This window comes from Xenia sp. Carnegie-2017, unplaced genomic scaffold (assembly GCF_021976095.1).
Source record: "Xenia sp. Carnegie-2017 unplaced genomic scaffold, XeniaSp_v1 HiC_scaffold_1, whole genome shotgun sequence".
Lineage (NCBI taxonomy): Eukaryota > Metazoa > Cnidaria > Anthozoa > Malacalcyonacea > Xeniidae > Xenia > Xenia sp. Carnegie-2017.
The window spans coordinates 10,441,088-10,466,353 of NW_025813402.1; the positions used below are offsets into that span (position 1 = coordinate 10,441,088).

At 32.7% G+C, this 25,266-nt stretch overlaps 1 long non-coding RNA gene across 1 annotated transcript; it reads left to right on the forward strand.

Annotated features, from left to right (window-relative positions):
- Positions 1 to 1,781: 1,781 nt before the first annotated feature.
- On the forward strand, positions 1,782 to 23,723 carry LOC124443225. Its single transcript, XR_006947547.1, has 4 exons — positions 1,782 to 1,791; positions 4,754 to 4,757; positions 8,332 to 8,407; positions 23,690 to 23,723. It is a non-coding gene; the product is annotated as an uncharacterized LOC124443225 (long non-coding RNA).
- Positions 23,724 to 25,266: the final 1,543 nt, after the last annotated feature.

Consider the following 25,266-nt stretch of genomic DNA (forward strand, 5'->3'; position numbering starts at 1 on the left):
TATGTTGTGTCTGGTAAACAATTAAACGTTTATAAAAATAAAGAAAACAGCGGAATTGAGTGTGCGATATGGCCACATCTATATCCATATTATGAATGGTGTGAAACAAAACTTTCACAGAATAACAATCGTAAAAGTGCTAAGGCTTCTTTCACTTTGAAGATTCAAAGTGAGGTTCTTGATTACTCAATGGATTTTGGGCTGTTACAGTTTGTATATGATAGATGGCTATTTACAACAATAACTGGGGCTATTTCTTCTGCTCGAAAATTTCAAACAAGTGCTGCAACTGCACTAGCAACAAAAAATTTTAGTAATGAATACTGGCGATGGCATTATCGATTCATAATAGATGCAGTTCCTCAATTTGGATATCCTGATCTTTTCATTACAATAAGTCCTTACGAATGGACATTTCCAAGTCCTTTATGGCTCAAGAATGCACTTGACATAAGTGGGAAAATGCCAACAGAGCTATCAGCTTTGGAGACTTTGAACATAGTTCATATATTGGAGCAAACTGTTCGAGGATACCTCTGTGGTACAAATTCGAATAGATGGCGAAACCATGTCTTTAACTATTGAGGACATTTCAATATGTTCTTATGATGTTATTCAGGCCAACATTCCAAATGATGATGTTAACCTTGCTTTCTTAGTGTATGATTTGCAACAGTCTAATGAGACAGTGCTCAAAGTTAATGAACAAGATACATGTTTAGAGGCTGTTAATGATAATGTAAAACTTTCATTGCATTATTCGGAAACGTCGTTCATTTTGAAGCTTAGAGCTTATATTTCGACAGTTTTACCATTTTTGAAATCTCGTATGGATGTGCAATTTTCTGATCACTGTGGTATGTTGATGCGTTATGTAACGAACTACGTCTCAAAGTTTAAGGATTCTCGATCTAGTGCATCTCTATTTTGCACAACTCTTGTTCCAGCAGAGGCAGCATATCGGCATTTGAGAGACATGAAGCCCTGCGAGCCAGAAATGATCATGACTTTGTCTTCAATAAAAGCAGCATGGTGTAGTATAAGCACTAAGACCTATGTCCCTCCAAGACCAACAAATGCTGGAAACAATTCAACTCTTCTTAAATATTACTCACGAAATGAAGAAGAAGATGTTACTTTCCTCGAATTTCTTCGTATGCATGACACGTCTAAAAACAATGCACCCTTTTACAAAAGGCAGAAGTGTTTGGTCGGCATTAAATATACGTCATATTTCAATAGTGATTTTTTCTTTCAATTTATTCTTATGAATAAAGAACATCGGAAACTGGAAGATCTGAGACATCCGAATCATGAAATTTTACCAGCATTACAATATTTTGCAGCATGTATTGTTCATATACCACATTTGATGGAAGAATTTGCCTGAAAGATATGTTGCAAAAGGAAGGCATAAAGAGTATTTTGTTGACAATGTTTTAAACTATTTTGCAAACACGATGGATGTGTATAATCTGTGGAGAATGAAAGCTGAGAAATGAAGACTTTTATCGTGCATGAATTGTGGAATAAATGAAGATTGACAACATGCAAGTGAATGTGGTAAACATGGTAAAGTTATTTCTAAGATACAGGAGTCAATATTATGCCATGTATGACAATGAGGAGAATGAAAGATATGAAAGTACACAGGATTGGCGAAAAGTTATTTCTGTTACTGGCAAACCTGGCACAGGAAAGGCAAAGACTTTATGTGTGTTAAGTTTGCAATTGATAATCAGTTTACAACACTTGTTGCTACACCTACTGGTATGTTAGCATCTTCCTATCGTGCATTATTTGATGAGGAAATCGATGCTAATACGATTCACTCATTTTTCTTATTCCAATCGATGGTTCATCTCCACAAATAAATTGGAATTTGAGTATGTATGACCTTATTTTAATTGATGAGGTATCCATGGTGACAGTGGAGCATTTTCAGCACATACTCTCAACTTTAAGACAAATTCCCATGAGTCCTTTTTGTTGATTTGCGGTGATAAATATCAATTACCCCAATAAGAACAATGAACAATCGTACAACATCGGAAAAAGTATTTATCAATTTGAAAACTTCAATGCTATAACCAGGTCATTCAAACCACAAGGCAACATCGCGTCAATGATAAGGACTTTGAAGATATTAGACCATATTCGTTATTGGAATGTTACGGAAAAATCTTAGAGAAATTGCAGGAAAATCGTGTTCTTCATCATTGTCAATCCATAACTGATGCCAAACTTTTGTCTGTAATTCGAGAAAATATTTCAAACACTTTTGTTACTGTTACAAGGAATGGTGTTCTCATATAAATCAGCTGATTGTAAAAACTTGTTTTGCAAAGGGATTACATTGCCACTGTGCAAATGGACAATGATGAACTGCCTTTGATATATTTAAAGGGATGCGGATAATTATCACACAAAACCGAGACAAACAGAAAGGTATTGTGAATGGACAACCTGGCATTATCTCGATGATGAAAGAAAAAACTGTAGTTGTGAGACTTCCAACTGAAAAGGTAGTTACGGTTTTTCCAGTTTCAACGATGATCCATGAAGAGGATGAGAATGGAAAATTGGAGTCGCATATTAAGACATGTTATCCTTTTGTGCCAGGTTATGCCATATCGATATGCAAATCGCAAGGTCAAACACTTCAAAATGTTTTTTTGTGGTTTGACACAAAAATGCTTGGTGAAGGAGCAGCATATGTGGCTTTGTCTCGTGTGAAATCTTTAGACAACATAAAATTTTAACTCCAATATGTCATGATCATTTTTATCCTGTAAAATTTTAATGCTGTTTTTGGAAAAAGACTACATTATAAAGTGTGACTACAAATAGTAAATGATTTAAAATATTGGCTTACTAATAAAGATAAAGATGTGTTGACATGTATTAATGTTGCTATTTAATCGTTTTCCAAATATTTAAAAAATAAAAAAATTGAAATCCTTTTTTCTTAATGCAACTATTATGGTTAAATCTTATCCTTTGGCTAACAATGTAATGTGCTTATGTTTCAAGGGTTTTTAACAAAATTGAATGGCATCCAAGTAATAATTGTGAAACCAAGTATTCTTATGTTTAAAAACGGAAACATTTTTAATAAAAGAGACATAAAACCAAACAATATACAGTAAAATCAAAATGTATAAAATGACATTAGTTTATTATAGGTTACGATGTGTGAATTTTGGTTAAGTGCTATTATGGCTAATATGTTTCATCAAGTTCAACCTTGTAAGAGTTAGAGAAATTACTTGTAACGTTTTTCTTTATAATGGGATTATTGTGATTTTTTATACTAATACTAGCAATCAAATGTAAATTTCAAAAGTGAAAAGTACAAGTAAACAAGCAGAACAATGTAGCATACACTTAAGTTTGATTATATATATTTGTGAATTTTATATTAGTAAAATCATTTTTTTTTCCGTGTTGATATTGCATAGCATAACAATTGTAAATTTTACCGGTGGTTGACTTGAGGTGTATAAAATTGTTAAAAAGTGTTCTTTCTTATTCTGTCAAGAGTTGGAATATTTGTAAAAATATAATTTAATTTCATTTAATTTAGATCCTACAAAGAATTTAAATTTCTTTGAACAACAACTTTTCTTAAGGTATGTTTTTTCCATATGAATAATGTTATTATTCTGATAGAAAACTATTCAAAAATCTTTACTACTACTGGATTCACAATGGCTTTATTGATGAGTTTAAAATTTCGAAAATTGTTTGATGAAATTTAAAAAAACGAAAAAAGTATTAAATTGAACTATGAAAATTTTCGAAAACATTCTTAGAAAAAAAGGTACTTATGTGCCTGTATATTAAAGCAGTTTTAAAGATTGATGACATATAAGTTATATATATAAATATGATGATATTTGTGTTAAGCTCATTGTTATGATAAAGTTTGTAATGAAATATTTATCCAATTCAACGTGGAAAAGCATTCGTAAAGTACTTAACAATGTAAATTTGCAGAAATTTTCTAATATTTGCAATACGTGACCTTTACAAAAAAGTGAGAAATGAATTTGCCTTAAAAGACACATTATACAATGCAGGCTGGGAAATGATGTAATAAGTCTAATCACCTAATTTAACTAGAGATTTAATGTTTGAAACATTTGTGATAATGGGCAAAACATTTTTTAAATACGACATAATAACATGTTGTTTATCTATAGACAATTTTTATATTCTTGCAATAAAAATAATCTTTTGCTAAATACATGTATGAAATATTTAACATATTCTTTTAAATTTAGAATAACAATAAGCAGGGGAAGAGATTTAATTGTACAGTTGAACATGCATTTAGTTATCATTTAATTGAAAACTTGTTTCATACATATGTTATGAGGAAAGTCAAAAATTGAAGAAGCATTCTTATATTTGTTGCAATTAAAATAAGTTCAAATGTGATTATATTAATTTAGTTGTTGAGATATGTATTAACATTAAACTGAATTTCAAAAAGTTGAAAGTGTATTTAAAACTCTTAAAAAATCATGCAACTTTGACCCCAAATGTGATCTCACGTGACTAACTATAGTAGGAGTGAGCAGATTTCTCGTTTTAATTTACATTGGTTGTAAAGCATTTGGATGTCATTTGAAATTTATATCTTATAAAGACGTTTATATTTTACTGACAGTTTTTTGTTGGAAGAACATATATTGATTTTAATAGTGTAATTAGAGGTGTTGCTGTTTATAATTTTATAGCTGCATAGTGTTGTTGAAAGATTGTTAACTGACGTAGAGCAGGTTATAAAACCCATGAGGTTCATTCATCAAAGAAATTTAGACATAATTGAACAACTTTTTAGCCTATAATGAGCTTTTTTCATTTAGATGTCTTTTCAATCCAAAAGTGTCACCTGAAAAGTGACATATTTCAAACACTTCCCTCATTATTTTTTACGCCCCTACGATGCCCAGTTGATGGTAAACAACAACGAATTTCTAAAAAAGTTGAGCTCAAGAAATTGTGAGTGGATGTGTCGGCCGGATTTTGCAATAATTGAAGCCTCCCAGGCAATCATTGAAAACTGGGAAATAGTAAAAGGCTCGAATTTTCTATCCGAAGAAATAGAAATAGAACTGGAAAAAAACATTGGACAGATTCATCAGTCTCTTATGAATAATATAAACAAAAAGGACAAGACATGCAATGCGTCTAGTCAGGATATATTTGAAGTGATGAAATGGGGTTGCAAACAGAATTAGACCACAATGTGTGGATGCAACAAGCTTCGCCATACATCAAGCTGTGTCAGATGAGGGCCATGCAAGTTTGTGTAAACAACAAATATATGCAAATAAATTAATGAACGATCATCCTTCGGCTGTTGAATTCAAGAACACCAAGACATTGGCAACTATGCAGAAAATGCTCACACTGCTATGGCAGTTCCCGCGGGTCCACAGACGGCGCAACATGGTCGAAGAAATAGGGCTGCTGTCGACGATAAACTATCAGTAAATGGACATGATATTGAGCTTCAAGAGGAAATACACGTCGTGGAGAAATGGGAAAAGGAAAAGGAAAACAAAAGGAAAAGGAAAGGAAAGGGTCTGAAAGTAACAGAAAAGGAAATAGGCGAGGGAAAGAGATGAATCATTAGCATAGAGAAAAGTGGTAACAGGAAGCGGACACATATAGCATGGTTGTTAATGAAGAATTGATTAATGAAGGTGCTAGTTCGAGCAAAGATGTTCTATTGCTGTCGACGTTGCTCATGTTGAAGTAGCAAAAAACAAAAAAGGAAACGCAAATCGGTTGAAGATGCTGGAAAGTAAGGGAAATAAAAACATTAATGTTTCAAGTTAAAACTTTAAATTAACGAGTAAAAGGAATAATTTTAAACAGTTTCTGTTGTTTGTGTTTACGTGTCACTATCTGAACCACATGTGGTAATATATAATGCATTATAAGAAATTGTATAGGCTGTGATAAAATTATGTTTCAATATGATATGAGATAAATTTGTTTTTCCATTTTTTGTCGTGCAACAGAAATTAGTAATATTTGCTACTTGGCTCTCAGATATTTGACATATTGCCATTGTACATTGTGCAAAATGTTTTCATAAAGCCTTTTCTATATTAACAAGTTATAAAGTTAATGCATGATATATTGGAAAGAGTGAAAATAGCTAACATGATGTGTGTATTTCAGTTGTGCTAGTATGTTATTAATTTGATAGTGTTTTAGTAAAATAAAGTCTAATGAATCACATATGATTTTGCACGTATTGCATGGACATCTGCTCCAAGTCCAACGATATCCCTCATCCTTATCCCATCAGGGCCAGGTGCTGAATCAGCACCCGCCGATAACACCTTCAAGATCTCATCAGGTGTCACCGGAACAACAAGTGACCATTGCACCCTCCAATGCAAGCGGTCATGTATCTTTGTTGATGGTGTCTCAAAGATAGGCTGCCAGGCTCTTCGAACTCATCGACAGAAGGCGTGGATAATGGTTCAGGATTTCTCCATGAACCATACAACACCTTGTGCGCTGCCGCAGATGGTTTTCGGGCATACAGATGCTGTATAGCACTGTATTGCGCACGTCTACGCCAGCGTTGGTCTAGAAACGCTGAGGGTGGATACAATTAGACTGGGTTGGGGATACAGTTTCGCCGTTTCACCTCGGCTTGCGCCAAAGGCTGCGTCACGACGACTGCGCCCTCCTACTCGTCAAAACATCGCACTTGTTTGACGGCCGAGTATAGGTGCGACGCTTGAGCGCCATCGATTTTAAGGGCTAGTTGATTCGGCAGGTGAGTTGTTACACACTCCTTAGCAGATTCCGACTTCCATGGCCACCGTCCTGCTGTCCATATCAACTAACACCTTTTGTGGGATCTGATGAGCGTCGACTTTGGCACCTTAACTCGGCGTTCGAATCATCCCGCATCGCTAGTTCTGCTTACCAAAAATGGCCAACTAAGAGCTCGCGTTCGAATGTTTAACTTCAGTTAAGCAAGTTGGACTTCTTACCAATTTAAAGTTTGAGAATAAGTTAAGGTCATTTCGACCCTAAGACCTCTAATCATTCGGCTTACTAGTGAGCGCGAGTCATCAGCTCGCGTTTACTAGGAATTCCTGGTTCAAGATCAAGAATTACAATGATCTATCCCCAGCACGACGATGATTCAAAAGATTACCCACACCTTTCGGTGAAGGAGCAACTCATTGCCATCGTCAGTGTAGCGCGCGTGTGGCCCAGGACATCTAAGGGCATCACAGACCTGTTATTGCCTTCCTGACTTTGGTTAAACACGTAACAGTCCCTCAAAGAAGTCGAGAGCGATTCGTCTGATTATTTAGCAGATCAAGGTCTCGTTCGTTAACGGAATTAAGCAGACAAATCACTCCACCAACTAAGAACGGCCATGCACCACCCCCCATAGAATCAAGAAAGAGCTCTCAATCTGTCAATCCTTACTATGTCTGGACCTGGTGAGTTTTCCCGTGTTGAGTCAATAAGCCGCAGGCTCCACTCCTGGTGGTGCCCTTCCGTCAATTCCTTTAAGTTTCAGCTTTACAACCATACTTCCCCCGGAACCCAAAGACTTTGGTTTCCCATAAGGTGCCAACGAGGTCATCAAATAACACTCGCTGATCCCTAGTCGGCGTCGTTTATGGTTAGAACTAGGACGATATCTGATCGTCTTTGATCCTCTAACTTTCGTTCTTGATTAATGAAAACATTCTTGGCAAATGCTTTCGCATTAGTTCGTCTTTCAAATCCAAGAATTTCACATCTGACAACGAAATACGAATGCCCCCAACTGTCCCTATTAATCATTACTTCGGTTCCAGAAACCAACGGAAAATAGAACCAAAGTCCTATTCCATTATTCCATGCTTATGTATTCAAGCAAAAGCCTGCTTTAAACACTCTAATTTTTTCAAAGTAAACGTCGCATATCCAACACACACTCAGTTAAGAGCACTGAAGTCTGCGCGAAGAAGGCCAACGCCGACAGTAGCATACCTTGCGGCAGACCGTCGCCGTCGAGCCCGAAATCCAACTACGAGCTTTTAACTGCAAGAACTTAACAATACGCTATTGAGCTGGAATTACCGCGGCTGCTGGCACCAGACTTGCCTCCAATTGGTTCGCGAGATTTAAATTGTACTCATTCCAATTACAAGACTACAAAAAGCCCTGTATTGTTATTTTTGTCACTACCTCCCTACGTCAGGATTGGGTAATTTGCGCCGCTGCCCCTTGCATGTGGTAGCCGTTTCTCAGGCTCCTCTCCGAATCGAACCCCAATTCTCCGTCACCAAGGCAACCATGACAAGCCACTACCTTACCATCGACAGTTGATAGGGCAGAAATTTGAATGAAACATCGCCGGCGAAAAGTTAAAAGGTCATGTGATTCGAATAGTTATCATGAATCACCATGGGTTTTGCGCCGTGAAGCCGCATTGGTTTTAATCTAATAAATACATCCCTTCCGCAAAAGACGGGACTTTTCGCATGTATTAGCTCTAGAATTACTAAGGTTATCCAAGTAGTAAGTGGTACAATCAAATAAATGATAACTGATTTAATGAGCCATTCGCAGTTTCACAGTACAAGTGCTTATACTTAGACATGCATGGCTTAATCTTTGAGACAAGCATATGATACTGGCAGGATCAACCAGTTAACTTCCATTGCTGAGATAAACTTAGGGAACAGCATATATGCTAGAACCTGTTCGTTTATGTTTCTCTCACATGGGATTGCTCAACGAAAGAAAGAGCAAGTATCCATCTATTTGCCACGTCTTTCAAAGTCTCTCATTGCAATTGATGCAAGCATTGACAAGAACACGTACCCATAATGGTTAAATGTGCAGTATGTTTACAACAAATGCAAGTTTGTGAAGGAAGCATGATGAATTACCTCCTTCCATAGGCAACATTAGTTTAGTACATATCAGTGTCCATTGGAAAGAATGTACAACACTCACAAACCAAGTGAATCACCTCATCTGCGATAAAGTTATTCCACAATTTTGCACGAAAGCAATGAAAGAGCAAAACCAAATCTACATTAGACCGACTGCTTAATCATCACTGGTGAGTCATCATTTAGATTTTGATCAATGCAGTGCTTTGGTGCAAAGTCCGCACCGTAGGCACATTGTGATGCAGGAGATGACAAGCATCTCTATTCTAGTTCGCTTAAGTCGTTCAGAGAAAGGAATCGTTTATGTTCTAGCACGGATTCTGATTTAGAGGCGTTCAATCATAATCCAACAGATGGTAGCTTCGCACCATTGTCTTTTCAGGCAAGTGCATGAGCCAATTGTCTGAATCTGGTTCCTTCCTCGTACTGAGCAGAATTACTATTGCAACAACACTTCAACAGTAGGGTAAAACAAACTGTCTCACGACGGTCTAAACCCAGCTCACGTTCCCTATTGGCGGGTGAACAATCCGACGCTTGGCGAATTCTGCTTCGCAATGATAGGAAGAGCCGACATCGAAGGATCAAAAAGCAACGTCGCTATGAACGCTTATTGCCACAAGCCAGTTATTACTTATTTCCGTTAGGTTGACGTAACTAAGGTTTTCATTATGACTATTCATAAAATCTGCTCATAGATATAACTTTAGCTTTATAATATTATAACATATTGCTATAAAAGAATGGTAACTTTTCTGGCACATAGAAAGTGGCTGGTTTATTACAGAATATGAAAGATCTATGAAATATCTAGAAATCGATTTCTTCTTTTTAAATTGTTTTTTGAAAATAACGAGAAATTGACGTTTGAATTTTGAAATTTACTATAAATTATATTACAAAAAAAATCTTTAAATTGAAAATTTTATTTCAGTAATGAAGCTTCGTATGTCGCTGAATTTTTCACATGTTATACACCTTAGTAAAACATGATGCCATGCAAAAAATGAAATCATGGCTATTTTTAGATTGTGATATATTGCCGGTTTTCCATATTTTTACTATAAGATTATATTACAAAAATTAAAACTTTTTATTTAAAGTTTAAAAACGACATATTATATGAAAGCTCATGTGTAATGGTACCAGTTGTGCTGAAATTGATAGTAATGATAAAGAGATATGAAGTAGTTTAACTTGTATTTTTTGCGCATAATATACAGAAATCTAACAATGTAAATAATTTTTTAAATTGTGTTTTTTAAAGATAATTTATACAATTCACATATCAAAAGAAAGCTCATAACCTCATCAATGTAATGGTACCATTTTTATTCAAATTGATTGTAATGATAAACAGATATGAGATTGTTTACCTGTAATTTTTGCGCATAACATAAAGAAATGTGAAAATGTAAATAATTTTTTTAAAAGTCTAATTAAATGTTTTTTCTTATAATTCACATATCAAAACAAAGCCCTTAGACTGATCAATGTAATGGTATATTTTGTTTAATATTTGGTTGTAATGAAAAAGTGATATCAGAAAAAGTAACATTAAGTTTTTGTGTAATTGTAGCTAAAATTTGAAAATGTAAATAATTTTTTAAATAGTGTTTTTTAAAGATATTTTATACAATTAAGATATCAAAAGAAAGCTCATAACCTAATCAATGTAATGGTACCATTTGTGTTCAAATTGATTGAAATCATAAAGAGATATGAGCTAGTTTAACTTGTATTTTTTGCGCATAATATAAAGAAATGTGAAAATGTCAATAATTTTTTTAAAGTCTTATTAAAAGTGTTTTCTTATAATTCACATATCAAAACAAAGCCCTTAGAAAGATCAATGTAATGGTATATGTTGTTTGAAATTTGGTTGTAATGAAAAAGTGATATTAGAAAAAGTAACTTCAAGTTTTGGTGTAATTGTAGCTAAAATTTGAAAATGTAAATAATTTTTTAAATAGTGTTTTTTAAAGATATTTTCTACAATTCACATATCAAAAGAAAGCTCATAACCTAATCAATGTAATGGTACCATTTGTGTTTAAATTGATTGTAATCATAAAGAGATATGTGCTAGTTTAACTTGTATTTTTATGATAATATAAAGAAATGTGAAATGTAAATAATTTTTTTAAAAGACTTATTACAAGTTTTTCTTATAATTCACATATCAAAACAAAGTCTTTAGACAGATCAATGTAATGGTATATGTTGTTTGAAATTTGGTTGTAATGAAAAGTGATATCAGAAAAAGTAACTTCAAGTTTTGGTGTAATTGTAGCTAAAATTTGAAAATATAAATAATTTTTATATAGTGTTTTTAAAGATATTTTCTACAATTCACATATCAAAAGAAAGCTCATAACCTAATCAATGTAATGGTACCATTTGTGTTCAAATTGATTGTAATCATAAAGAGATATGTGCTAGTTTAACTTGTATTTTTTGCGCATAATATAAAGAAATGTGAAAATGTAAATAATTTTTTAAAGACTTATTAAGTTTTTCTTATAATTCATATCAAAACAAAGCCCTTAGACAGATCAATGTAATGGTTTATGTTGTTTGAAATTTGGTTGTAATGAAAAGTGATATCAGAAAAAGTAACTTCAAGTTTTGTGTAATTGTAGCTAAAATTTGAAAATATAAATAATTTTTTATATAGTGTTTTTAAAGATATTTTCTACAATTCATATCAAAAGAAAGCTCATAACCTTATCAATGTAATGGTACCATTTGTGTTCAAATTGATTGTAATCATAAAGAGATATGTGCTAGTTTAACTTGTATTTTTATGATAATTATAAAGAAATGTGAAAAATGTAAATAATTTTTTTAAAAGACTTATTACAAGTTTTTCTTATAATTCACATATCAAAAACAAAGCCCTTAGACAGATCAATGTAATGGTATATGTTGTTTGAAATTTTGTTGTAATGAAAAGTGATATCAGAAAAAGTAACTTCAAGTTTTGTGTAATTGTAGCTAAAATTTGAAAATATAAATAATTTAAAGTGTTTTAAAGATATTTTCTACAATTCACATATCAGAAGAAAGCTCATAACCTCAATGTAATGGTACCATTTGTGTTCAAATTGATTGTAATCATAAAGAGATATGTGCTAGTTTAACTTGTTTTTTACATAATATAAAGAAATGTGAAAATGTAAATAATTTTTAAAAGACTTATTACAAGTTTTTCTTATAATTCACATATCAAAACAAAGCCCTTAGACAGATCAATGTAATGGTATATGTTGTTTGAAATTTGGTTGTAATGAAAAAGTGATATCAGAAAAAGTAACTTCAAGTTTTGGTGTAGTTGTTTAAATTTGAAAATATAAATAATTTTTATATCGTGTTTTTAAAGATATTTTCTACAATTCACATATCAAAAGAAAGCTCATAACCTAATCAATGTAATGGTACCCATTTGTGTTCAAATTGATTGTAATCATAAAGAGATATGTGCTAGTTTAACTTGTATTTTGTGCATAATATAAAGAAATGTGAAAATAAATAATTTTTTAAAGACTTATTACAAGTTTTTCTTATAATTCACATATCAAACAAAGCCCTTTTGTTGAGTCATGCTCATAAACCACAAAACATGTTAAGGAAATAGTATGCGTAGTTTAGTTTATTAATGTATCCGTTCCCACACGGCTAAGAGCCAAGGAACATTATTGACGTTAGTTAAATTTCTTATATACCATATATATACCGTAAACAGAGGAACTATCTGGCCAATAACAATATTTGTTGTTTGTACAATTAGTATAAATACTGCTCTGTAAAATAACAAAATCAGTTCGATCATTAAGTTCACTCGTGGTTGTTACTCAGCATAGTATACTAAGAAAGAGATAACGCGAGTAACACGAACTCAACAGGTTATGGGCCAGGAGAGGTTTGCTTTTGATGGAAGGAAAGCAAATACGAGTCATGGGAAGTAAAATTTTGGGCTATATGCGTCTTCAAAAACTGTGTACGACGTATTTATCGAATCAGCAAGTGAGAGAGAAGAACCAGCAGCTTCAAAACTGGCTGACGCTTTTGCAGAGTTGGTCCAATGTCTGGACGACAGAAGTTTGTCTCTTTGTGATTCGGGAGGCAAAAGACAACTGGACGGAGCATTTAGAAATCCCTACACATCATCGCTCTTTACACGGAACTCACTTCGCTGAAGAAAAGTGACGACGAGACTGTCACAGATTATATATTGCGAGCGGAACGATCGGCAAATAAGCCTTAAGAGAAGCCGAGGAGATAATAAGTGATGCACTACTCATTGCAATGGTTTTAGGGTCTACCAAGCACGTACGACGTCTTTGCTACCGTAACAGTTCAAAGGGAAAGACAAATGACATTTACGGAATTTAAGAACTCGTTACGAAGTCATGAAGAAAATATCAAACCATTGTCACGAAAATCTGAGGTGGGTGACAACGTTATGTATATGAAACCAAAATTCGACGGAAATTGTCAAATGTGGAAGAAAGGGACACAAAAGCCTACAATGCCGATGAAGGGGAACAAATGGTGTCTGTATGCAAGACTCAAGACCCACGACACGAAGATGCCGAAAGACGAAAGAAACGTCCAAGTCAGCTAAAGACGAGCAGCGCAGTGACAGCGAATGGCAACACTCCTTCTTATTCGTGTCAAGGATGAAGAAGAGAACGCTGAAGCAGACGTGAAGAATAAGGATCAAGCGAATGTCACTCTACTGGTGGACACAGGAGCTACAAGCCACATTATTAACGATAAGCCAAAATTTATAGATTTTGATAGTAATTTGATAGTAAAGCGCATGTTATTGAATTAGCAGATGGCGAGCCAACGTAGTAGTCGGTAAAATGCCAAGTCATAGATGACTTGCAGGAAATGCGAGGATGTCTTATTAAGTAATGCCTTATATGTTCCATCTTACGATCAAAATATATTCTCAGTAAATGCTGCCGTAGAAAAGCAAAATATAAATTTGAAGCAGGATAAGCATACAGTGCCCTGATGGCACAACGTTTGAATAAGACAAAAGGCAAACTTACTATAGAAATAGCATATCATCTTCGAATAAAAGGCATGTTCTCTTTACGATGGCCAGGTTCTAGTCACTGCAACTACAAGGATGTTAGGAACCAGAGAAGGTGGAAAGGGATGAAAATCACAGATTTGAGGGAAGTTGAGGTGAGGTTTGTACGCAAGGTAAAATGTGTCAGACGAAAAGTAAGCTGGAAGATAAAAAGGCAAGGGTCCTTGAGTTTATTCATACGGATCTTGGTGGTCCTATTGATCCGGAAGGAAAGAAGGGTTTAGATATGCATTGTCGTTTGTGGACGATTATTCAGGGTTGAATATGGTCTATTTTCTTAAGGATAAAAGCGATACACCACAAGCATTAAAACAGTTTTTAGCAGATGTTGCACCTTACGGAAGTGTGAAGCGCATAAGAAGTGATAACGGAACTGAATTTACAAGTTTAAAATTCAAATCGATTCTTAGGGAAAACGAAATTAGGCATGAAACTTGTGCACCATATTCGCACAGTTGAGAGATCAGGTTAACTCTATTTAACATGGTGGCTGGTCTATTAAGAAGCGGAACTACTAAAATCCATGTGACATATGCCGTCATAAGCCTTATTGTGGAACTTGTTTTTAATTCGAGGTTGAACAAAACCCGTTGAACGTTTACAGGCTCAAAACCAGACTTGAGCAAAATGCACGTTTTTGGTTGTGTTTGTTATGGTTATTCACAAAATCCAAAAGTTAGACCCTAGAAGTAAACAAGGTATTTTGTAATGATAAAATAGTCCAGCATATCTTAGTATACTACCCTGACATTAACAAGGTAGAGCGCAAAAGATGCGTTAAGTTCTTCAGAGGGTAGCAAGGAACTGCCAGAACTAGATGATGAAGAACTTACACTCAGATAGCAAAATCGCATGAAAGAAACCCCAAAACAACTAACGAAGACATTAGTGCTCCAGAGACATCTTAGAGAATCAAGATACCCACTAGGATAAGAAGTAAGCCTAAATATCTTGACGAATATGTGACAGAGGAAGTTTCAGGGGAGGAAACTGTCTCATATACCGTAGATTATTGCTATAGAGTATCAAACATCCCAACGACCTATTCCCAAGCAATAAGCTCCAATGAGAAAGTAAAATGGCAAAAGCCATGAATGATGAAAAAGCGTTAATTGACAATGATACGTTTGAACTTGTTCCACCCCCAACAAATAGAGACATAGTGGGGGTAAAATGTGGGTATACAATCAGAAAAGTAGGGCAACATGAAGAAGAGACCCATAAAGCCCGTTATGTAGCAAAGGGATACTCGCAGACTCCCGGTATTGACTACAACGAAACCTTTTCACCAACTGCACGCATAAGTTCTATCCGTGTATTGCTTCAACACGCTGTTCAAAACAAATGTTTTGCATCAGATGGATGTAAAACAGCTTATCTTAACGCCCCAATAGACTGCGAATTTATATGCGTCAACCCGAAGGATATGAGGAAGTAGATAAAAATAAAGGAAAAAATTAGTGTACAGGCTGAAAAAGTCTTTGTATGGATAAAACAAAGTGGTAGGATTGGAATAACGTATTGCATGAACACTTAATAGGGAAAGCTTTCAAACAATCATTAGTCGACCTATGCGTTTACACGCGATTTGAAGGAAAAGATGTTACTATTCTAATAGTATGGGTAGATGATATTATCAAGCAAACAATGACACATTAATGCAGAGTGTCAAGAAAATCTTAAGCGACCGTTTCAAGATGAGATTTAGGAATATTGTCCTGGTTCTTAGGGACTGAATTCAAATGCTCAGAAAGCAAATAACAATGAGTCAAAGGCAATATATTATTAAGTTACTAACGAAATTTGGCATGTCGGAGTGTAAACCCAAACCCACTCCATCATCTTCCGATACAAATAAAATGTCGCATGATCAATCGCCCTCAGTTAAAGATCCGAGTCTTTACAGACAAATTGTCGGTAGTCTTATATATGTTATGACAGGAACGGCCTGATCTGTTTATTGTAACAAAGCTGTCTCAAAAGATGGCAAAACCGATTACCAAGCAAACCTAATAGAGGCAAAGCATGTTCTTAGATATTTAAAGGGTACAATAGATCAGACAATTACATTTAGAAAATGTGAAAGTGTTTTAAAATTGGTTGGTTTTTCTGATTCTGACTGGCGATGTAGATGACAGGCGTAGTATTTCAGGTTACGGTTCATTGAGTGAGAACGGTGGTTTGATTTCTGAGGAGTATCACTGCGAATGATAGGTGTTATTTCGACATCGAAGGATCAAAAAGCAACGTCGCTATGAACGCTTGGCTGCCAGAAGCCAGTTATTACTATTTCGTTAGTTGACGTAACTAAGGTTTTCATTATGACTATTCATAAAATCTGCTCATAGATATAACTTTAGCTTTATAATATTATAACATTATAATGCTATAAAAGAATGGTAACTTTTCTGGCACATAGAAAGTGGCTGGTTATTACAGAATATGAAAGATCATGAAATATCTAGAAATAAATTTCTTTTTTTAAATTGTTTTTGAAAATAACGAGAAATTGACGTTTGAATTTTGAATTTACTATAAATTATATTACAAAATCTTTAAATTGAAAATTTTATTTCAGTAATGAAGCTTGTTGAATTTTTCGCCATGTTATATAACTTTAGTAAAACATGATGCCATGCAAAAATGAAATCATGGCTATTTTTAGATTGTATATATTGCCGGCTTTCCATATTTTACTATAAGATTATATTACAAAATTAAAACTTTTTATTTAAAGTTTAAAACCACATATTATAAGAAAGCTCTATGTAATGTTGGTACCAGTTGTGCAAATTGATTGTAATGATAAAGAGATATGAAGTAGTTTAACTTGTATTTTTGCGCATATAAGAAATTCAACAATGTAAATAATTTTAATAGGTTTTTAAAGATATATACAATTCACATATCAAAGAAAGCTCATAACCTCATCAATGTAATGTACCATTTGTTCAAATTGATTGTAATGATAAACAGATATGAGATTGTTTACCTGTAATTTTGCGATAACATAAAGAAATGTGAAAATGTAAATAATTTTTTTAAAAGTCTAATTAAATGTTTTTCTTATAATCACATATCAAAAACAAAGCCCTTAGACTGATCAATGTAATGGTATATTTTGTTTAATATTTGGTTGTAATGAAAAAGTGATATCAGAAAAAGTAACATTAAGTTTTGTAATTGTAGCTAAAATTTGAAAATGTAAATAATTTTTAAATAGTGTTTTAAAGATATTTTATACAATTAAGATATCAAAGAAAGCTCATAACCTAATCAATGTAATGGTACCCATTTGTGTTCAAATTGATTGAAATCATAAAGATATGAGCTAGTTTAACTTGTATTTTTATGATAATATAAGAAATGTGAAAATGTCAATAATTTTTTTAAAGTCTTATTAAAAGTGTTTTCTTATAATTCACATATCAAAACAAAGCCCTTAGAAAGATCAATGTAATGGTATATGTTGTTTGAAATTTGGTTGTAATGAAAAAGTGATATTAGAAAAAGTAACTTCAAGTTTTGGTGTAATTGTAGCTAAAATTTGAAAATGTAAATAATTTTTAAATAGTGTTTTTAAAGATATTTTCTACAATTCACATCAAAAGAAAGCTCATAACCTAATCAATGTAATGGTACCATTTGTGTTCAAATTGATTGTAATCATTAAGAGATATGTGCTAGTTTAACTTGTATTTTTTGCGCATAATATAAAGAAATGTGAAAATGTAAATAATTTTTAAAAGACTTATTACAAGTTTTTCTTATAATTACATATCAAAACAAAGCCTTTAGACAGATCAATGTAATGGTATATGTTGTTTGAAATTTGGTTGTAATGAAAAGTGATATCAGAAAAAGTAACTCAAGTTTTGTAATTGTAGCTAAAATTTGAAAATATAAATAATTTTTATATAGTGTTTTTAAAGATATTTTCTACAATTCACATATCAAAAGAAAGCTCATAACCTAATCAATGTAATGGTACCATTTGTGTTCAAATTGATTGTAATCATAAAGAGATATGTGCTAGTGTAACTTGCATTTTTTGCGCATAATATAAAGAAATGTGAAAATGTAAATAATTTTTTTAAAAGACTTATTAAAAGTTTTTTCTTATAATTCACATATCAAAACAAAGCCCTTAGACAGATCAATGTAATGGTATATGTTGTTTGAAATTTGGTTGTAATGAAAAAGTGATATCAGAAAAAGTAACTTCAAGTTTTGTAATTGTAGCTAAATTTGAAAATATAAATAATTTTATATAGTGTTTTTAAAGATATTTTCTACTATTCACATATCAAAGAAAGCTCATAACCTAATCAATGTAATGGTACCATTTGTGTTCAAATTGATTGTAATCATAAAGAGACATGTGCTAGTTTAACTTGTATTTTTGCGATAATATAAAGAATGTGAAAATGTAAATAATTTTTTAAAAGACTTATTACAAGTTTTTCTTATAATTCACATATCAAAACAAAGGCCTTAGACAGATCAATGTAATGGTATATGTTGTTTGAAATTTGGTTGTAATGAAAAAGTGATATCAGAAAAAGTAACTTCAAGTTTTGGTGTAATTGTAGCTAAAATTTGAAAATATAAATAATTTTTATATAGTGTTTTTAAAGATATTTTCTACAACTCACATATCAAAGAAAGCTCATAACCTAATCAATGTAATGGTACCATTTGTGTTCAAATTGATTGTAATCATAAAAAGATATGTGCTAGTTTAACTTGTATTTTTGCATAATATAAAGAAATGTGAAAATGTAAATAATTTTTAAAAGACTTATTATAAAAGTTTTTATAACTCACATATCAAAACAAAGCCCTTAGACAGATCAATGTAATGGTATATGTTGTTTGAAATTTGGTTGTAATGAAAAGTGATATCAGAAAAAGTAACTTCAAGTTTGGTGTAATTGTAGCTAAAATTTGAAAATATAAATAAAATATCGTGTAAGATATTTTCAACAAATTCTACAATCCAATCAACAATAATATCATTAATGGGTTGTGAATTGATTGTAATCATAAAGAGATATGTGCTAGTTTAACTTGTATTTTTAGCGATAATGAAAGTGAAATGGAAAATTTTAAAAGACCAAGCTTATCATACAAACAAAGGCCTTAGACAGATCAATGTAATGGTATATGTTGTTTGAAATTTGGTTGTAATGAAAAGTGATATCAGAAAAGTAACTTCAAGTTTGGTGTAATTGTAGCTAAAATTTGAAAATATAAATAATTTTTATATAGTGTTTTTAAAGATATTTTCTACAATTCACATATCAAAAGAAAGCTCATAACCTAATCAATGTAATGGTACCATTGTGTTCAAATTGATTGTAATCATAAAGAGATATGTGCTAGTTTAACTTGTATTTTTGCACATAATATAAAGAAATGTGAAAATGTAAATAATTTTTTAAAAGACTTATTATAAGTTTTTCTTATAATTCACATATCAAAACAAAGCCCTTAGACAGATCAATGGTATATGTTGTTTGAAATTTGGTTGTAATGAAAAAGTGATATCAGAAAAAGTAACTTCAAGTTTTGGTGTAATTGTAGCTAAAATTTGAAAATATAAATAATTTTTATATAGTGCTTTTAAAGATATTTTCACAATACATATCAAAAGAAAGCTCATAACCTAATCAATGTAATGGTACCATTTGTGTTCAAATTGATTGTAATCATAAAGAGATATGCTAGTTTAACTTGTATTTTATGATAATATAAAGAAATGTGAAAATGTAAAAAATTTTTAAAAGACTTATTACAAGTTTTTCTTATAATTCATAAAACAAAGCCCTTAGACAGATCAATGTAATGGTATATGTTGTTTGAAATTTGGTTGTAATGAAAAGTGATATCATCAGAAAAGTAACTTCAAGTTTTGGTGTAATTGTAGCAAATTTGAAAATATAAATAATTTTTATATAGTGTTTTTAAAGACATTTCTACAATTCATATCAAAAGAAAGCTCATAACCTAATCAATGTAATGGTACCATTTGTGTTCAAATTGATTGTAATCATAAAGAGATATGTGCTAGTTTAACTTGTATTTTTGCCCATAATATAAAGAAATGTGAAAATGTAAATAATTTCTTTTAAGTCTTATTAAAGTTTTTTCTTATAATTCACATATCAAAACAAAGGCCTTAGACTGATCAATGTAATGGTATATGTTGTTTGAAAATTGATTCTAATGAAAAAGTCATATAAGAAAAAGTATGTTAATATTTTGCTTGTTTCTAGCAAAATATGAAAATTTAAATGCTTTGTTAATCAAATATATTTTATACAAATTGCACATCATAGGAAAGCAATAATGTAATGGTACCATTTGTTTTACAGTTACATGAAACTTTATTAAGTAGGTACAATATACATGCATATTTTGCAATTTTTAGCAAATTTAAATAGAAAATTTAGAATAATTTAGGCATTGTGTACCCAAATATGTATTATACTACAAGAAGGTACTATATTCCTATTGGTCAATATTGTTAATAACTCTCTCCTATTGGTTCAATGAAGTCACATTTCATCGTTCTTTGGCAGCCATCTTGTTGAAGTAAATTGAAGTTCTTAGTGCTCTTCGTAATCGTTAAAAATCTAAGGTAAAATTTAGCAATCGAAATAATTTTTTCTAAAATATTATTTATAAGAAATCAATTGTTCTTGCTGAAGTGTTTTTGGAATAAATTGCAAATATTGGTTCATTACTTTACTGTTTTATGATAATAACATATAAAGTGTTTTTAACATTTTACAACTTTGAGTTTTGCTTTTTAAGTTTTCCATCTTTAATGTTTTGATTTTATCTTCATTGTTCTTGTGTTTGCCCTATATTACCTTTACTTCTTATCAATTGTACATTTCGTTAGTGGTTATTCTATTTATTTTATATTTCTCTCGAACTGTTTTGCATTGCTATATTTTGTATTAAAATTGATTAAAGCTATATATTAAAAAAACTAGTCAAATCCAGTGACACATAAAGCATGGCACGAATAAATCATAGGTTAAATAATGTACAATCGATAAAATCCAGACAGGTATCAATAATAACCTTTAATGCCAATCGAGATCTTAAAATTGCAAACTACCATTCAGATTTATTATCAAACAGAATACGAGAGTTGCACGAGAGGGAAAAATATTTTGAAGATCGCTTCATTCCAAGTAAATTACAGTAATATATGTATGTTGTTTTAGATACAGCTTTTCCATTGAGAACTGGGCTAAATACTGTAGTTTTATACCTGTAGTGTATGCAAGTCAATAGTATTTTGCAAATGCCACAACATGTGCAGAAAACTGCAGTGAGTGAAAGAACTAAATGTCATTATCATACAAGGAGGTATATTGTCCCAAATAAACCAAATTCCTATTGTACTTCAAAACCTTTCAATACAAAATGTCATTACTTTAAGGCCCTTTGACCTTGATTGGCGTGTACAAAGGAAGCAACATGGATATAGAGTAAAACTGGGATAATAAAATTAACAGTCTCTCAAATTCAGTTATGCAAAAGATAAAACAACTGACGAATGATGGTGATATGCAAAGATGCATACAAGCATATCAATACTTAATGACTGCGGAGAATTCCCATTACTCCCATTTTGTAAATTTGAGAGAAGAACTTGTGCAAGCCAATGATAATATCATTACTTTTGACTTCATAAGTACTTCAGCTATTGAGTGTGCATTGTGGCCAAATCTTTACCCTTTTTCTTCCTGGTGTGAAAGTATCATTAGTGGTGAAAGCAGTCGACTAAGTATGAAAAAATCGTTTTGCAGCAAGTTGTTTTCACCAATTTTAGATTATGGACTAAATTTCGAACTTCTTCAATGGCAATCTGATCGCAGTATGTATAAAGTTGTTAGTGGTGCAATAAATACTGCGTGTTTCCAGTTGCTCACCTGCAAGAGCACTTGATTGTAAACTTTTCATCAACATACTGGCAATGGCAACATCGATATTTATTAGATGCTGTACCTCAGTTTGGTTTGCCAGATATTTTTTTAACTATAAGTCCATTTGAGTGGTCATTTCCATTCCCAGATTGTGTAACACAAATTCGTAGAAATACAGGAATGAGTGCAAAACAGTTACCTGCATTTGAAACTATAAGTATTGCTCACACACTAGAGCAAATAGTTAGAGGGTATTTATGTGGAAGCAACAGCAAGAGATGGCATAGTCACATTTTTAATTACAACAGTCTTGCTGCATCAACGAATTTCAAAAACGAGGTACCTTGCACTTGCACATGTTAGTTTGGCTTAAAGATATAAGAAAGATTCAACATCAACATATTCGTGCTGATATTCCATTTGAAAATCCGGAATTGGCCTATTATGTTCATAAGTTGCAACCATCAGATAAGATATTGAACTGCCTAAACTTGCAAGCACAAAATACTTATTTCTCCTTTGAAAGTGGAAAACATGTTCACCATTTAAAACATCCAGCAGATGCATTTGCACTAAATTTAAGAGCTTATATAGATACTCTTTTACCATCGCTTAAATGTCGAGTTGACTATCAAACAACTGACGATGTAGCAATGCTTTTGAAATATGTCACATCATATGTGACAGTGTCATGATGCCAATACAGTTGATGGATTATATTCATATCACATTAATGGGAGACGAGCAAAGTTTCTTTTTCGTTTCAAAACAAGCATGCAGATATTTGGATTGAAAAAATCCGACGCAAAATTGGAAGCCAACAATGAGCTCAAAATTGTGCTCGCAACATTTGAGTTCGTGCTTCGTGCAAAATTTTGAAGCGATGCAATCAATAGGATGGACAGCAGGACGGCTTCGCCTTAAGAAGGATGCTGTACCCACGATTTTTGAATACTCTGTGGAACCCACAAGTGTAGCATCTAAAAGGAAGCAGCCAACAAATTTTAGAACTGCATTTGAGAAGAGACGAAGGCAAGAGGTGATTATTATAGTTATAGTTAGCAATACAACTAAGCTATTACCATTACCAAATTGAGGACAATTTTATAATTTTAGATTATTGACGACGTTCTTGCAGAACATGACGACTTTCTTGAAGGAGACGACCACGATGTGTCGACATCGGCTCGAAATGTTTGTGCGTTTTAAGTCAAAGGAAGTTTGTCTAAGATAAAAGATGTCAAAATACATGTAGACAGCGAAACACAAACATATACAGTGGTAACTAATTCAGACTAATGTCGTTTGATTTTTTCTTTGTTATTTTAACTCATAGAAAATTCTTTGTACCTTAGAAGCGCAATGTGAAATGCCAAGCAGACATAACAATCCGTCCGCAAAAACACATAAGGTCAAGAACCACTCAAACAAAAGTGCCAAATATGATAAGTAGAGGTATAGATTTTCATTTCGGCCGTTTTGATTTTCGTGAAAATCCAGCAATACGATAATTTTATGCTAAGGTACGGAGGTTGAGTTAATGTCAACAAAAAATCACAGCACACAGACGACGTCATGTGAAATTGAACATTTTGAGGATAGCGCTGTATGGTCTGATACAGAAAGCACGTCGACGATGAGCAATAGCTACAATGGATCAGACTCTCACTCGTTTTCTTCACTCTCAGGCATAGGTCCAATGTCATGTGTGTACACGACCATAGCTGTTTTACGACAGCTTCGTTTGTACACACTGTGCAAATCTTCCTCTTGTGTGATGCAAATATGATCGCCATGTATCAGAGGATCAGTATTGTTTACTCTTGCAAAATATACTTTCCCGTCCTGTACTCATGACCACACAAAAGCCACACTCACACCTAAAAGATAAAAACATTGTTTTTACTTTGGGAAAAAACAATGAAGCATCAATAAAATGCAACTAACCATTCAACATTTCCAATTCTGTGAATGTGTTTATCTTCGCTTTCCGATGACGGAGAATTCTCATCATTATGACCACCTTGCGCGTTGGCCAAAGGCTCAAACATGTAAGGTTGTACCTTATTGTTATTGATGATAATATAATAATCGGCTTCTTCTTCAGAAGAATCCATTAATCTTTGATAAATAAAAAGAGTAATAGCAAACTACGAAAGCCGCAAGCACTGCATGCAAGTCGTAGAACGATATAAGAACAATGCTTGTTTATGTCAACGAATACGTCACTCTTTCCCAGTTCCCAGACTTAAACAATCTCACGGCGTTTTAGCAATGGTCATCGAATATCGTGTTTTTACCGATTATAATCCTAAATATCTTTAAAATATTTTGCCGACAACTTTGAAACTTGAGTCTTATTTTCATAAGCATTGCAATAAAATAAAGTTGTTTTCTAGCTTGCATGTGTGCTTTAAGAGAGCAACATTATAGTTATCAACATGGACCAAATTGCACTAGTGCATCAGATTCAGAGAACACTAGTGAAGACGATCTGTCAAATGATTTTGGACTATTACCCATGGAAACAGACAGTATAAACAATGAAAACCTACAACATTATACAGAAAATGATTTAAGCTTGATTCATAACGAAAGTTTTGAGTGAAAAAGCCAATTTTAGTTGTTGGAAAACCGGGATCTGGAAAACTGAGACAATCTGCCAAATTGTTAGATATTTTGTTCACAAGCAAAAATGTTCTTGTTTCAACACCAATTGGACTTTTAGCTAGCCATTTTCGAGCTGTACTTTGGAAGATGTTACATGTGACACAGTACATGCTGCATTTCATTGCCATTATCAGATACAGAACGAGCAAAAACTAAATGGGGTATTGCACAATATGACCTTGTTGTAATTGATGAAATTTCAATGATTTCAGACGATAATTTCAAACATGTTATTTCTACACTTAATAGAATACTTTTTAGGCCTATTCTGATACTTGGAGGAGATATTTCTAAGCAGCAACCGTTTGTCAAAGACGATAAACCAATAGTCAATGTGAAAAGTCCACTTAATAATGAGCAATTTGTTAGTTCTACTTATCACTTTTCCTACATGGACAACATAGATTTGGAGATAAGGAATATTTGACATTCTTAGATCATATCAGACATTGGCAACCAGAGCAAAAGTTTTGGATGAGTTCTAAAGGGAAATGGTCATATGTGTAGATGGACAAATGTGTGAAGAAAAGTTAATGGCCCAATTCATGCAGTCAGAAAATGTTACACTTTTGACATTTTCCAACAATGCTGCAAACTACTT